This window comes from Streptopelia decaocto (genome assembly GCF_964273445.1).
Source record: "Streptopelia decaocto genome assembly, chromosome: 1".
Lineage (NCBI taxonomy): Eukaryota > Metazoa > Chordata > Aves > Columbiformes > Columbidae > Streptopelia > Streptopelia decaocto.
This window is the reverse complement of record NC_138663.1, coordinates 110,591,660-110,607,154: the sequence shown is the minus strand read 5'-3', so window position 1 is coordinate 110,607,154 and position 15,495 is coordinate 110,591,660. Positions and strand designations below refer to the sequence as shown.

The 15,495-nt window shown below is 39.0% G+C and overlaps 1 protein-coding gene across 4 annotated transcripts in view; it reads left to right on the top strand.

Moving 5' to 3' along the window:
- The first annotated feature begins 2,726 nt into the window (after positions 1–2,726).
- TAB3 (TGF-beta activated kinase 1 (MAP3K7) binding protein 3) overlaps positions 2,727–15,495 on the top strand; it is a 49,002-nt gene continuing 36,233 nt past the window's right edge. For 2 of the 4 annotated variants that reach the window (XM_082076245.1, XM_082076244.1), the window contains exon 1: positions 2,729–3,103. The gene's annotated coding sequence lies outside the window, so the exon portion shown is untranslated. Of the gene's footprint in view, positions 3,104–15,495 lie in introns of all 4 variants that reach the window. The other 2 variants (XR_014186683.1, XM_082076243.1) reach the window with 2 other exon arrangements.

Genomic DNA, 15,495 nt, shown 5'->3' with positions numbered 1-15,495 from the left:
ACTGCTTTTTTTTTTGTTCTGCTTAAAAATGAATGTAGCATGGAATTCAAATTCCAACATGAGGCCTTTCAAAGATGCATAGTAATAACTGCCATAAGCATTAGATTTTTTAAAAATTGCATAAAACCCAGGGGTATTTTCATCTAGAAGATATTACAGAACTGGATTTAACAATGAATTCCATTCTACATTGAGTTACTGTCTGAGCTGTAAGTATTGAGGTCTAGTCTTCAAATTTTTCATTGCATATATAGCATTTTTTAAAATACAGAAAAAAATGGTGGAGTATGTCAGAGCCCTGTCTGATACACTGGTTCTCACACAGCTGTCTAAGAACTGCCCTGATTACTCAGTGCCAGCTCTCCTTGTTTCCAGCGGCTAAATCCCATTACAAGCAGCTAAAAATACATTAAATACTTTCCTAATATTACTTTTCCATATAATCAATTGTTGTAGTTGCCATATGGACAAGACAGAACAACTGGATCAGCATTAAAATGAACTCCTTTCAGAGATGTGTTCAGCAAAGTTAAAACATATATAATCTTTGATTTCTGTGGTAATGAGGCACCTAATACCCATAAGGATTTTTTTTTCCTAAATTCTTGAGCAGAGCACTGGCTTTGCTATGATTAATTGTGAAGTTTCAAGACTGATTAATTTGCCGGTAGCACAACCCTGCTCTCTAATCTATGACTAGCTAAGGGTAGATGAAAAATACCATTGGAACACTCCTGCTTTGAAAGTGGGATGAGTGCAGATAAATCAAGCAATTGCTAGATGATAGTCTTCTATTACAGTCCACTGGAGAGGATTGCAGAGGAAAAGCATCATTTCAAAACAAAAATAAAGGATTGGTTTCTGCTGAACTGAAATGGAGCCATGGAGCTCACTTATATGATGCTGCATTGGTTAGCCAAGTCACGAGGGAGCCGTAGTATGGGGAGTTTACAGAGAGACATTGAGAAACAGTGGAGCAATGGTTTGAATCGGATGCTGACTTGAAAGATCAGGAAGCAACAAATGACAGGATGAATTAAGAGAGTAGCTGGACAATGCAAAAAATACTGGACAAGCCAAGGCCAGTAAGTGTAATCCAGGGCACAGAGACTCTTATGTGTATAAGGATCAACAGCTATAACAAAGGGCTATTTCTTAAATATTCAGAAAGTGAGAGACTACACAGAGATACTAGAACTACTCCTTGGGTCCAAAAGCACACCTTTATATTTGGCAGTTATGGATTTTTGCTGAGGAATGTGCGCTTCAGCATCATGATATAAATTCCAATCATAGGATAAGAATCAGTCTCTGTTAGACAACAGTATTGTTGCACCAAGATCCTGTTTACTTCTGGTTTTGCATCTTGCCTCTCCAGAAATGCTAGTCAGGCTGGGCTTGTTTTCGATGTAGGGATTAGAATACAGGAATTCCTTCATTAACTTCATGCAACCTCTGATACAGGAGCCAAGGCCTTCACGTACGGAAAATGACGTGGAGAGTCAGTAATGACAATACAAGATACATATGTCCCCACCCTTCATCCTGCACTTCCCAGGTCTCTAGCAGAGAGAGACAGAAGGTGATTACAGCAACTCTGCATCTGCTCTTATTAATTTCAGTACAATAGTGTTTCTCTAGCTCTGCTGGGCACTGATAAGAAGATAAAAGATCTACAAAAGACCGATGCTAGCTAAACAAAAATACTTGAACACACAAAAAAACCCCCCAAGAAACACAAATCATGGTCTTGTATTATTTGGGAGGAGATGCTTTAGACCAGCTTACACTGGCAAACAGAAGAATGTAATCTCAAACTAAGGCTCAGTCTGTGGATGAAAAACCAATGTACGCCCACTAAACCACCTACAAGGCTCTGCCTCAACAGGAAGATTTCAGCCTCGGTTGATGCCATTGAAAAGTCCAAGTTGGATCAATCTCTGTCATCACCACTGCCCGAAGTGCCAGCAGAGGGACACAAAAACAATACTGGGAATGGCACAGGACGATGAGAGCTTAGGGCAAGAGCAGAGCGCAAAGGCATTTTTATGCCTAGCTATTAACCTATGCATGCTACACGAGTTAATAACTGTGCTGTAGACTGTGTCCACACACCTCGTTCTTGCCGTCAGTATTTTCGATAACCGCGCAACCGCGCTCAGAAAGAGGTTTCTGTCACAGGGGAAGCCCTTACACAAGCACCCTGCCTCCCACCCGCTGTCTCTGTCTCTCAGACCTCGGGTGCCCGCCCGGTACTTCCACGCCCTCCCTCCCGCAGTCAGGCCAGCGCTGCAGCCCAGCCGCGGTCACTGCTGCGGGGGCGGCTGCTGCCCACACTCCTCCTCCCCTCCCCTCCGCTGTTCGTGCGCAACACCCGGCTGCCCGCCCCCTTACCAACCCCGGCGCCCAGGGCCGGCGGCCTCCCGCGAGTCGAAACCGGCTCCGGGAAGCCTTTAAACGAGCTGAGGAAAAACTCGCATTATGAAGACGGAGGGTTGGGAATACAAGGGGTTCTCACGGCCAAGCACCCCCTCGACACCAACCGGCCCGAACCACCGGCATCACCTCCCCCCGCTGCCGTTAGTTACCGCGCGCGTTCAAACCCCCGCCCCGCGCACGCCAAGTCTCGCGAGGGTGGGGGGGGCAGCCGGCGCGCGCGGGCCGCGCCATGTCGAAGCCTGGTCGGCGCAGGCCGGGCCCCGCCCCTCGCCGCGCGCCCGGCGGCCTCAGCGCTCCTCACTGAGCGTGCGGCGCTAGCCCGCCTATCCCGGAAGCGCTTCCCGGCCCCGCGCCGCGCTCCGGGGCTCCCCCTCCCCCTCTCCCCCCCTCCCCCCTAGTCGCGGAGACCCCGGTGCCGCCCGGAGAGGCCCCAGCCCCCCCCCCCGTACCCCGCTCCGCGCGCACTCACCGGGGGGGGGCACGCACCTCTCCCCCCGCCGGCTCGCGCCCAGGAGGAGCGGGGGGGGAGCCCGCGCGGGGCTACTCGCGTGCTGCCCCCCTCCAACGGTCGCCGTCCCGGAGGCCCCGGGCAGAGCCGAGGGGCTGGCCGGACGGGCGGGCGGGCATGCAGCCGCCGCCGGAGCCGAGCCCTCAGCGCAGCACGGTGAGGGGAGCAGGCCCCGGGGCGGGGGGCGGGCAGAGGGAGATACGTGGGGGCTGAATTTTGGGCTGCCCGCAGATGGGGGCGCCCCGTCATGGAGGGAGGCTCGGGACGGAGTGGGGGGTGACACCCCGGTCGTTCCCCGCCTCCCCCGTGGTCCCCCTCGGTTCCGCCGGGCGGTGGGCTGACCCCTGCCCCCCCGCATGGGGGGAGCGGGCAGGAGTTGGCGGTTCCCCGTTGTGGGTTCGGGGTGGGGGGAGCAGACTGCCCCGGGGGAGAGGACCTCAGCGGGGTCGGGGGATCCGCGGGGTGTGCGGGGGCAGGGGTGTGGTGATGGGAGGGTGCTCGTGTTGATCCTGGCTCTTGTTTTGCTGCCGCACTCCCACGCACTGAGCAGAGAAAACTTTGGTCTTTGTTTTTGGAGCCCTTTGGAGAGGGTGGCTGGTTGACTGGCCCAGGGATCCTGTGCGGGTGTCCACTTAGCAGGGGCTGTGGTGTTTGCTGGGCCACAGATGCTGTTCTAGCTGTGTTAATTAATTAAAAAAAAAAAAAATCACAGGTAAAAGAGCTGCCACTGCCTCTTTGAAATGTTGACTGCAGTATGATGATGCTGCTGTTGTGGTTTGGCTCTGGATATAGAAGGCCCCCAAAGGTAGCAAGGCCTCAGTTATGCTCATTCCAGAGTCTTGTCTTCAGGTCAGGTTTGACATATTATCAGTTATTTATATTGGCTGTTGGGAAGAATAGATTTGGTTTTCTTTTGATTTGTTTTTTAATATAGGTGGGTTTGGTGGAAGGTTGCTGCTCTTATGTATGGTTTGATACTATTTCAGTGTTAGCATTTGACTATGCAGTTGTTTGTTTTCCTCTCATTCAGACATGACTTGTAATATTGGCTATTCTTTCCCTTGCTTTAACAAGGAGAAAACAAGGAGAGGAAAGGCAGTTGCTTAGATTGCTTGAGAGTAACTATACCTTGGAGTTTGGCAGAGAATCCCTGTCACCAAAAAAATGGAATGGCCCAGGTATTCCACACTGGGAAGTAATGGAAAAACTTAAAGCAAGACACTATAAAACTGTCTTTGAAGGTTTTGGTGGAAACTAATTTGAAGATGATATTAGTAGTCTGTTAATATCTTTTATAACTGATGAATACAGTAAAAATTAACTAAAGAAATTGGCTAAAAAGACAGCTATTTGTTATGCTTTTATAATTGCTGTTATAATAACTACATTTCAAGATTTTTCAGCTTGATGTTTTACAGTAGCTTTCGTTTTCCCCTCTTCTTCTGTTCTAAATAAATACTGAGGGTGGATAGGCCGACCCCTCCTGCTGATGTATTGATAAGTGTCTGTTATTTTTAGTGCGGGTGTTCACTGTTACAAAATTGAGTACTAATTGTTTATAGGCTTATGTCCTGTAACAGGTCCACTTGACCGGTTCTTTTTTTCAGAGAAATTAGTATTAAAAAACTCTTTAAAACGTACAGTTAAAGTCTGCATTGTCAGAGGTCAGTGTGTTTCCTGATAGCTTTAATTTTGTTTTCCAGATGTGCGAGAAGAGCAATACTTTTATTTTGCCCCTTTTCAAGTATATTTTCAGTTAACATATTTCATGTAAAAAGAAGAAATGTTAAATTCATTTCCTCTTACTAGTGAGAGAGGAACAGGATTCTTAAAAATAAAGTATTTCACAACATTTGTTAAGGCCTGCCCTTTGTCCTGTCTTGTGAATAGTGTCAGTTGATAGCAGCAATCTGAAGAATGCCATAACAGCCTGTATGGATGTATATATAGACTGTCTCAGTTAATCCATAAAATTACTAACATATCAATTTTTACACATATTAGTAAAGGACAATAAAATCAGCATTTAAATCTGCCTTTAATCTTAAATCTTTTGGTTGGGTTGGATGCTTCTTGTGAAACTATACTTTTATGATGTATTTTTATCTGGCTTGGTTCATAACCTTTACTATAAGTGATTGCAGATAATAGTAAAGAGGGTATTGTGAGATCTGTATCCATTCTTTCTTATTGTTTCCCAGATCTCATCGAGGGTCCTTTTTCCTTCCATTAGTTGTCATGTTGAGGAAGACAAGATAACTTGAATAGGTGTTGTGAAAACATGTCTTTTCCACCCAAATTTGATGATATGTCTGTGCTGACATCCGTCCACTGAGTTGCAGAGGAGTAATGGTAGACAGGATTCCTTTGAAGTTGTCCAAGAGAATACATTAGTGTGTTTCTAAAGGTTTTCTGGTAATAGCTTTTCTCTTTCTGTCTCCTCTCAAAAATTGTGATTAAATGAAGTTCAGGTTTTGGTTGCACTGGTCTTTAGATTCTTCCTCTTGCCTTTAAACCTGTGATGATTAATTTTGTATGTATTTTTAAACAGTATGAATAGCCTCAAAGTATGACCTGCATGAGTATTCTTGGTTAGGATTAGAGTTATATGGTTCTTTTTGTACTGCAGTACGTAATAAATATGAAACTTAATAAGTTTTCTTGAGTTATTTTTCTAAGAACTGTCTTCAAGTGGAGCTTCTACAACTGCAATGTTTTAGCAACATAACTAACAATACAAGCAAAATCCTTTTATTTACGTCTTTGACAGCAAATATATTTTACTGATGATCCAAACATTGAGTAAATGATCAAGTCTAGTAAATTTTGGATCATGTTAAGTCTATCACTTATGCTTAGTATGGTATGATACCTTTTGTTCTGGGGGTGTCTGTATTATGATCTTCTTTCCACTGCTGTGAGCTGTGCAGTGCCTGGTGTGTATGTATCTATGCGTGCACACATAAATGTAAGTAAAGGTGTTTGCAGTGAAAGAGTTAATTTCGTTACATGGTACATTTAAAAGGCAGGTGACAAATGGAGAGTGAAATTAAGACATAATTTATACAAAACCTCCAACTTTTTCATAAGCATCTTTTGGACTGCTTTTGACTACAAGTGTTTCAAGTTAGGAGGTAGAAATATCTGTGACTTGTGGTTTTGCAACATTTTTTCCTGTCCCTGTTACTGTCTTTACTCAAACAGAAAAACAAAGCTCAACTGGAAATTGGTGGTATTGCCTAGTGCAGTAAGCTGATATTAGGGTATTGCTTTCAAATCGCCACCAAACTTTTCTGGTGTTGTCTTTTTTTTTTTATTATTTTTGCAAGTTGGAGCTACCTATATAATGTAAATTTTCGGTAGACTGTTATTTCTGTATGAACATGGCAGACTAAAATACTGTCTGAAGGGCAAAATTAACTATCTGGTGAAAGACCAAGAATCATTTTGTTGAGATTGACTGTGTGGTGATGTCATGGTGCCAGTTCACATATGTGAAGCATTCTTTCTAAATGGAAAGATGAGATTTTTGAAATACTTGTTTAGACTCATATATGCAAATGTTGAAGGTGTTGATTGAAAATGTTTCTAGAGTAGCTTCTTGTATTCTGCCAGAACTTAAAGTGTCAGTTGAAGTTGTCCTTTGAAAGGCTTTCAAATTGTGAATATGCTAGTAATACCCGTGGAAATTTGTATCTCCAGCTTCAGACAAACATGTAAGTCTGACCTGATAGTGTAGATGGTTCTGTGGTACTTTGTATTCATTCTGAGTATCTCTTATTATTTATGAGGTAGGTAGTTGGTCAGCGACTTCTGTGCTGTATCAGCCAGTGCTTAAAAGGTGGCACTGTGGTATTAGTATCCAGTAGGCTCATGTGCACAACAACCAGAAAATACATCACTGAAGCCTTTTTATTGACATGGGAAGTGGAAATATGTCTGGCAAAATTCAGTACGTAATAAGAAGACAAGACAAAGTTACGATGTTGGTAATAAACCATACAGATCAAGATGGACAGTGAATTCTTAGTGTCTGGGTTTTTTCTTGTTCTTCTCTTTTTGAAGATTAATTATACTAGATAGATCACACTCTGTGTGTGTCTCAGTTTAATGTCAGAATGGAACTAACATTTCAGTATTCTTACACTGATTCAGTATTCTTACATTAATTACTGTGTTGAATGTTTCGCCTTCAAGTAATGATTCGTAATAGCCAGCATAACATTGTAGCATAAAAGTGAAAAATGTCATCTCTGTTAAGGTTTTATACAGCTTTGTGTTCTTAAGAAGCATTGGTTCTTGACTTCCAAGTGGGCTTTATTTTACTCAGGGCCTGAATTTAAAGTAGTGGTACTTTAAAAACATCTTCAATGTATTATCAGATTTTGTCCTAACATAGTGGTATTGTAAGGAAAATTACTTTTCCTTTTGCTCTTTTCAGAAGGTTGTATAAAGCAGGATGGCTTCATAGGCAAACAGTAAAGCTACAGAATAGAGAAAAAGGTCGTTCTGCTATAGTAATGTTCAGTAACCTTACTGTTACAGCTTAAGTATACATGTTTTTCTACCTGCCTGTGGGCTTGCTGGTGGATAAGTAAGAATGTTTTCTTAAAAATACCTTTCAGCAGACTATGTTCAACCAATCATGTTCCACACTTAATATGCTTTAATGAAATACTTGCTTTCAAATGAAATTGTGTATCCACTGAAGTGTATATTAATTTGAAAAGTGAATCAATTTCTGTGAAATCATGATTGATCTAGGGATACTTTTAGAAAAAAATTCTAATACTATCAGTATTTGTCTTGGATGTTGTGGCAGAAGAAATCTGGATACTTTTCTGAAATGGATTGGGCATTGACTGTTTCTTGTTATCAGGTTTGGTAACAAGATCCACGGCAGTGCTAGTATTTTATTCTTCTTGTCGTTTTAAGCTTTAATTTTTCCCTTCCTTGGTTATGTTCAAAGGTAATTTGTCCTGAAGTCTCATCTGTTTGTACAATTCGTACTGGTTTACAATGTCACAACTCACTGAAAATAGCTGGTGAAAGGCTTATTTTGTTCTATGTATGTTATAGCACTTGTCACATTGGTATAAATCCTCAAGTATAATTCTTTTTATTCCATGGGGAGTTTGTGTACTTTGGCTTTGCTTAACTCAAGCTGTGGTCATTTATTCCTAGCACTTGGAAGAGTTATGGATTTCTTTCCTTCTTTGTTTTTTTGGCGTTGGGCATAAGATCAATTCAGAGCAAGTAGAGGGGAGTTGTTTTTTGTTTGTGTTTTGTGTGTGCTGTGTGTTTTGTTGTTTGGTGTGTTGTTTGTGTTTTTTTTTTTTTTTTCCACCTGAGTGTTGTGCAAGTTCTGAAAGGAAGGTAAAATTTGGCTTTCATGTTGATGTGCTTGAAGATCAACTTGCAGAAGTAGTAAGCCAGGCACTAGGTCTTTTATGGAGCATTGCTGTTGAAATGTATCTACCTTTCTTTGGTGAAATTCTTAAAATTATCTTGATGGAATAATAATTCTCACTGTGATGCTGCTAATGTCAGATCAAAAATGACATGTCCAGATAAGGCAAAGTGTTCATTTGGTACAGTTTTACTCTGTTGCTTCTTATTTGCTCCAAAATTATTCATAGGATAAATTTCTACTAGCAAGCATTTTTACATCAAATATCATATTTCTTCCCACTGCTGACTTGAAGGTGTTAAAAACTGTTTATTATTTTCTGTGTAATTCTACTGAAATGCCACTATATGTCCTTTCCTGGTACAAATCAATTTTTTGCTGCTAGGTCATCTGGTAGTGTACAGATCTGACTTCAGTAATCTTGGAACTGATGAGTAAGTGGTGCAACTGAACTCAGAACACTTATATGAAATTGTGTTTAAAAAGAGATATTTTTGTCAGTGCTTTTGCAGATTAGCGTGGGTTTTGCAACTCATCAGTAAGTTTCAAATGGACAGCATGGGGTTAACAGTTACTTTAGTTTGGGTCTCTGCTTTGTTTCCTGCTGTTAGGATAGCATTGTGAAAATGTGGTTGTAGAAGTTTGCTTGCTGTTCCTTCTTTATGAGTAGCAGTTTTATGCAGGTATTTCAAAATAGATCTCACTCTTGGTCTGCAAGTGCTTCATGTGTTTTGAGCTTATGAGCTTTTTGAATAGCTGTTCAGGATGATGTATGCAGTTTTGTACTTTCTCTTGCTTCTATACTGAAGACAACAGCCTTTGATGTGTACGAGTTTCAGTAGTAGGTAGGTAAGTCTGTGTTCACATCCAGCTTCCTTCTGTGTTGGTTTGAGCTTATTAGCATCTTTTTGCAACAAACATATTTTTTCATTTTTCTTTGCTTGAAATATCCAGTTTAAAGGAAAAGGGGACAGAAGGCAAAAGCAGTTTCTACCACATCTGTTGCTGTGGAATTAAGTTTATAAATGGCAGAATGTAGACACTCTTAAATGAAATCTGCCTCTCTGCTTTTGAGGCCTTTTCTCTAGATACAGTAAATGCTTTTTTTGCTTTAAAGAAAGTTCCAAGTCAAGTAAATGTTCTACCTGCCAATCCTTTTCCAGATTTGGGAGTTGAGGTAAATGAGGCTGAAGGTAGCCTTAGGCCTAAGAGAGACCAAAGTGAGATCATATTTTTTGATCTGTCTTTAGAAATGGTCTCCTACTGTATTAAAGGGGGAAAAAAAAAAAAAGGTCAGAAAGTCAACAAAGTGTTGAAATAAAGTTCCTTCATCTGAAAAGAAGGGGTCTGTGAGAGATGAATTAGTGGCTTCTGTAAAGGAAAACTTTCTGAAGTTTTCCAAAGACAAGAAAGAACCTTGCTCTCAGTGACTTCGTACAGCAAGTCTTGTTGGTTTTAGTACCGTTAACTGGATGACATCTTCCTGTAGTAATGCAGACATTGAGGGATCTTTGCTGATCTTTCCGGTTATTCAGCAAGGCAATAGTACCAACAACACAGACATTGCTGGTACTGTAACAAACAGTAGTTCTATTTCTGGAGGAACACCCTGTCACTTGAAAGCTGCTTTTCCCTAACTGAGACCACCTTCTGTAAAAGTTGTAACAAAAATGCATGACAAGTCTCCTAAAAGCATATGTTATCCATATGTGATCAGGGCACGAAAGCAGCAGCTTGTGTTTTTGGGTTTCTTATCTGTACAGTTCAGTTCTGGGCTTTTGAGTGGTCAAAACACAGCATTAGTGTCTGATGGAGGATTCCTTTCTTAGAAACTGCAGAAAAGAGGAAGAAAGACCTTCTACTTCTCTCACCTTTTAAGGAATCCATATCTTCTCCAAGAGGAAATTTTACTCACCCTTCTGGTGGTTGAGGGAGGTGGAGAAAACTTATTGTCAGTCTTGGACTTGCTAAAACATTCCCTGTGGAGATTGCTGTTCACAGACTTGTTATCGTTAAGAACTGCATGAAGGGGAAGTGGTGTTAAGGAACTATTATAGCAGGAAAAGATCAGACAAAGTTTGACTCTATTATTTTGTGAATTCAGTTTAAAAAACCCCACAAACCCAAACAACAAAAAAACAGTCCTTTTCTGTTTTGCTTGTTCTGTTTTTTCTTTTTTTTTTTCTACTTCTCCTGCCAATTCCTGTTAAAATCTACATCATAGATAATTATTTAGTCCTACTTTCTGTAAAGAAGAATTCAATAATTCTCTTAATGTCTCTTGTTTGTTGAAAGCCCTGAAAGTTGAGGGTTTGATAAGTACTTGGAGCGCTAGAAGAAAAGAAAAAAAAATAAAAAAGTTTTAAGTATTTTTCTTTGATTTATAGGCTTTGATTCAGGAGGGGAAAAAAAAAGTAGTTATGATATTAACATTTTAGTATCTCTTGTTCTTATGTTTTTATTATGTGATAGAACACAGATTCTAGAGAGTACAGATGTGTCTTACATTAAAAGTAGTGCTCATAAGGCAGTGACAAGTTTTTCCTGTGGGGCTACTCAGAATAAATTTGCCTGAACATAATTGTTGGTCTACTGTGTCCACTCGTCAATTCACGGAATACTTGAAGCTAAGCTTTGTCAGTAGTAGTTTATAGTAAAGGCTACTGATATTTTGAGTTAGCTTCTAAATGTTACTTTTTGAACTTAGTGTGTTTATATATACTTTTTTTTTTTTGCCACTGTTGGTTGTTTTGCCATCAGTAAAAATGGTTATGATGACTGCTACATGCTTACATAAGCTGCACTCATTTTTAAAGGAAACCATTTATAGTACAGGCTATTTAGTCTTTTCAGAAAATGAAAACTCGACATGCTTAGGGGCAATGAATTTAAACTTGCTTAGACATTTCTTCTGTCAGCTTTCACCAAGTATTTTTTTTTTTTTTCCTGTGGTTGTTTTTGTTGTTGTTGTTTTGTTTTTACTTTCCCAGCAAGTGTATGGTATACTTAAACTTATAGGACAAGTTATTTCTGGTTGTAGTAGAATTCCTGAATTATGTAAACATGTAAACTATAAGAAAGGTCAAGCAATGAGAAAAACTTGATGGGTTGGATTATTTGTTCATGAGTAGTGGTGATCCCGTGCTATGTGGTACAAGCATCTTAGTTGCTTGTTTACCTGATAGTTTGTACAGCATGATGGGATGCTACTGGAAGACTATCCACTAGACAAGTATTCTACCAAAAAAATTCTGGACTTTTTTACACTATTCAAGAAATATTGTGGTGGTTATTTCAGGAATGAACTCTTAAAAAGCAGTAAAATAGATGTATTGCAATTGTATTAAACAGTATTTAACTAGGGTTCCTTTACCAGTTAATTGCATTTCTAGTTATGAAAAAAAAATACTTAAACATTAAATTAGTTTACTAAGGTGTAAATCTCAGGATTGATTTATAATAGGTTATTATACATATATTTGAGTACATTTAATTTGCCTTAGTTTAATGAAATGCGTTACAGATAGTCAAAGATGAGTAACTTCTGAATATATTAATGTAATTGTAAAACTTTTTGCTGAATAACTTTTCAGGAGGCATCTGTCAGGGTTGCAAACTGTTTTTTAGGTGTTTGATTTAATTCTTTCATGGCACTAAATTAAACTCATTGCTTCTGTGCATCTCATATGAAAATACTAACATTTTTCAAGCACAATATAGGTATTTTGCATAGTTTGTCCTGCTGTTTGGGTTATTTCCTATGTTCTGTGATTCTTCTTACTTGCTAATTCCTGAAATTAATTCACAACTAATTTGGACTGCTAGGATTGTTTTTTTCTGTGGCCAAGGCTAGGAACTCTTCCTGATTCTTCCAAATAAAAAAGAAAATAAAGACTCAGAAAGGCGGGTTGGGAACAATCAACCCCTTTCCAAGGTTTAGGTTCCTGGCTTGCTTGAATATAGATCATTTGGATTTCAAAACGGTACTGATTGTTCTATCATTTAACCTTGAAAGTAAGACTTCTGGAAATGTTGTCTGTTACTCTTCAGTGTCTGAAAAGCTAAATATGACTAACCAGATACATTGGTTGCAACTGGAAGTATTGGTTGCAGGGCTGGATGGAACTATGAGGTGCCTGTGTGTCCCAGAAGGAAATCTGCTAAATGGAATCATAGATTTATTACTTGGACTGCATTCATAATGGGATAGTCTAATTTCTAATAGTCTTTTCTGTCTTACCTAAGGGGACAGTCTGCTTTTGAGATCTTCCTGGTGAGATCTCATCATGACGGTTTTGGTCTAACATTTCTCTCACCCCTGGCTGCCTGCTTCCATCTCAGTATTTTGTATATCAGATTATGGCACAAGGTTTCATGGGGTTTTGAGGTGAATCAGGGAGCCGATTCAGACTGAACTAGTATTTAGGTTTTTAAAATGGAAGTTCAGCTTTAATAATGTTTTGTTCACCGTTTGGTCCCTACACAATTGCATTAGTGCATTGGGAGGAACAAGCATTCAAAGTAAAGGAGAATAAATCATTTTTTCAGAATTACTGTATTTTTGCTGGTTTAAAATGATTCTGAAACAGTCAGACCAGACTTCCTATGTGACAGTTTGCTCTTGTGGAAACACCCAGAGTTTATGCTTTAGCTAAGCATTTTATGCTGATAAATACTTCCCTGAACAAAGAGATTTTTTTTCCTTCAAAACTTATTTCCTGTAGTTAAAGGGGTTTTGTGCCTAATGTTCACTTGTTTCAATTTTTAATGTCTTTCAGAGTTCAAGAACAATAGCCAAACCCCCGGTCTTTCTGGGATTGCTTGTGTTTGTTTGTTGTTATCAATTGTGACACCATATGCTGGAGAAAAAAATTATAGACTTGGATGTTCAATATTTCTTTTTCCTTATAACTGCATATTTCTGTCTCTCTGCATAGAAGCCCTATGCTCCCTGATAAAATAGTTTGTAAGAAGCTTGAAATTTGAGTGTACTTATATTTGTAATTTTTTATGTGGGTTTTTTGTTTGTTGGGTTTTGTTTTTCGCCTTCTGTTAATGATTTTGCATTTCTGGTGTTTAAGAATTTCTTTATTCTTCTCTAAAGAGACATATTTGTTAACACTAGTAATTTTAAAACTGACTTAAAATGTAAAATACATTTGAAAGTTCAATTTTGTTTAGGTAAAAGCAGTTGTATGAACAATTCTGTACATTGAGAACATGTAATTTTGAATTCTAATAATGAGATTTCCTTTAATCTTCTGGTTTTTATTTGAAAGTAATCATTTGAATTTTATAAGTTGCTTCTTGTAATAAATTATTAAAAATTCTTACCCTGCATACAATTTAAGCATGCTTGTTATGATTCTTTCATGGTGGTGTTCAATTATTGACAAGTTTGGTGTACATACTAAATACTTTGACATAAATATGTAAATAGTCAACAGTACGGTCTTTGAACTTGTAGCTTAAATGTATGCCTCTTCATGTACAGTTTCTGTTCTTTCTGGAATCAGTTGAATTGAGTGTGTATAACTACATAAATAATGTCTTCACTCTTACAGCTACTTGGAAATTTGTTTATTATAAAGGCAGTGTTTTGTTAGAAGAGTATTTTGTCTGTGTCCAGTTAATTTACTTTTCAAATATGTACAAAGTTGCTCTTCTGATCAAAGCGAGTGGTTGGGTGTGGAAACCTGACAAATTATCAAAGTAATAGGGATCCTGTATTTGGGCAAGTATGTACAGAGAGTTAAACATACATTTTATTTTACAAGTGTTCAAATTTGTGAGAAATTTATTTTTAGTAACTTGAAAATTAGACAAAACATGTAATAAGATAGTTGAATTAAGAGTAACTCCATAGGTTAAACTGTTTATGAAATAACAGAGTGGTCCTTGCCTATCAAAGGTCTTGTGTATACCGTGAACGGAGCAGAGTAATCCTTGGCAGAAAAGTTTGCCAAAATATTATACTTCCATGTAAATCTGGTAACTGGGGAATCTTTTGACTGTAGTTCTCAGGTAAATATTGTTTGAAAAAAGATTCCACACTTCTTTTAGCCAAGAAAAAACCCAAACTTTAAGCAGTACTGAATTTGGTTTACTATAATAATGTGAAATAGTTGGTGAGGTAAGAATCAATGAGTTCTGTATTATAAAGTTTTTTTAAAAAAATAAATTGTTTGTTTTTTAAATCTGATGCTCAATCAAAGGAACAGACATCTTACAGAGGTATCTAAATACTTAATTTGCATATTTCTCCAGCAATTGGAAGGTACAAGAGAATCTGCATATGATCCGTAGTCTAAATTAACAGGTCTGTTACAGTGTTGCTCAGTTTATCTGGCCATTCAGGTATTGAAACTCAAGTTTTAAATTCACAGGCCTATTTAGCAAAATTATGCTTAAAATCAACCTGTTCATAGGATTTTAAAAGGATGTTTGATCTAGTTTTCAGATAGGTCTGAATTCTGTTTCAAAATGAAGTAATAGCATTTAATTGTCCAGAAATGTAGCATTGCTTTCCTATCCTGTAGGGCAAAAGTAATGCAGAGAACAAAATAGATACCCTTCTGAATAAGGCTTGTGTTTAAGCAGCAGTGTAAATGTCAAAAATTTTCAGCTCCTTCCCTCTCTTCTAAAAGCAGAGAAAACCCAAAGTATGCATTTGAGTCCAGGTCATACAAATGCTCAGAGCTGTGATTTGTTTGTGTTTAATGCTTGTGAGAATTCTAAAGAAGTCACCAGGCTGTTTGGTTAAGCTGAGGGTGTGACTAATCTGCTATGATTTCAGAATCAAGGCATCAGATTACGATCTTATTTTAACCTCTTTTTGCTTTCAACTGCTTTTTTGGTTCTGAAATGTACAAATCTGTCACTTTGTGCTGCTTTTGTCTAGGGCAGACACTATCTGTCAGTTACTGGCCTCAGGGGAATATTCTGGTGGCAGTGTGTTTGGCTGGTGGGGAGGATGACTACAAATTATTTTAAACTTCAGATTTTTCTGCTGTCTAACCTCCTATTTTATACAAGATGGTATTCGGTTTGCAGGAAGATACATGACCTTGACATTTTTTCCTCTATATTCTTGGCAAATTATGCTTTTCTAATACTCCAGGGAGTTAAACCGAAAGAC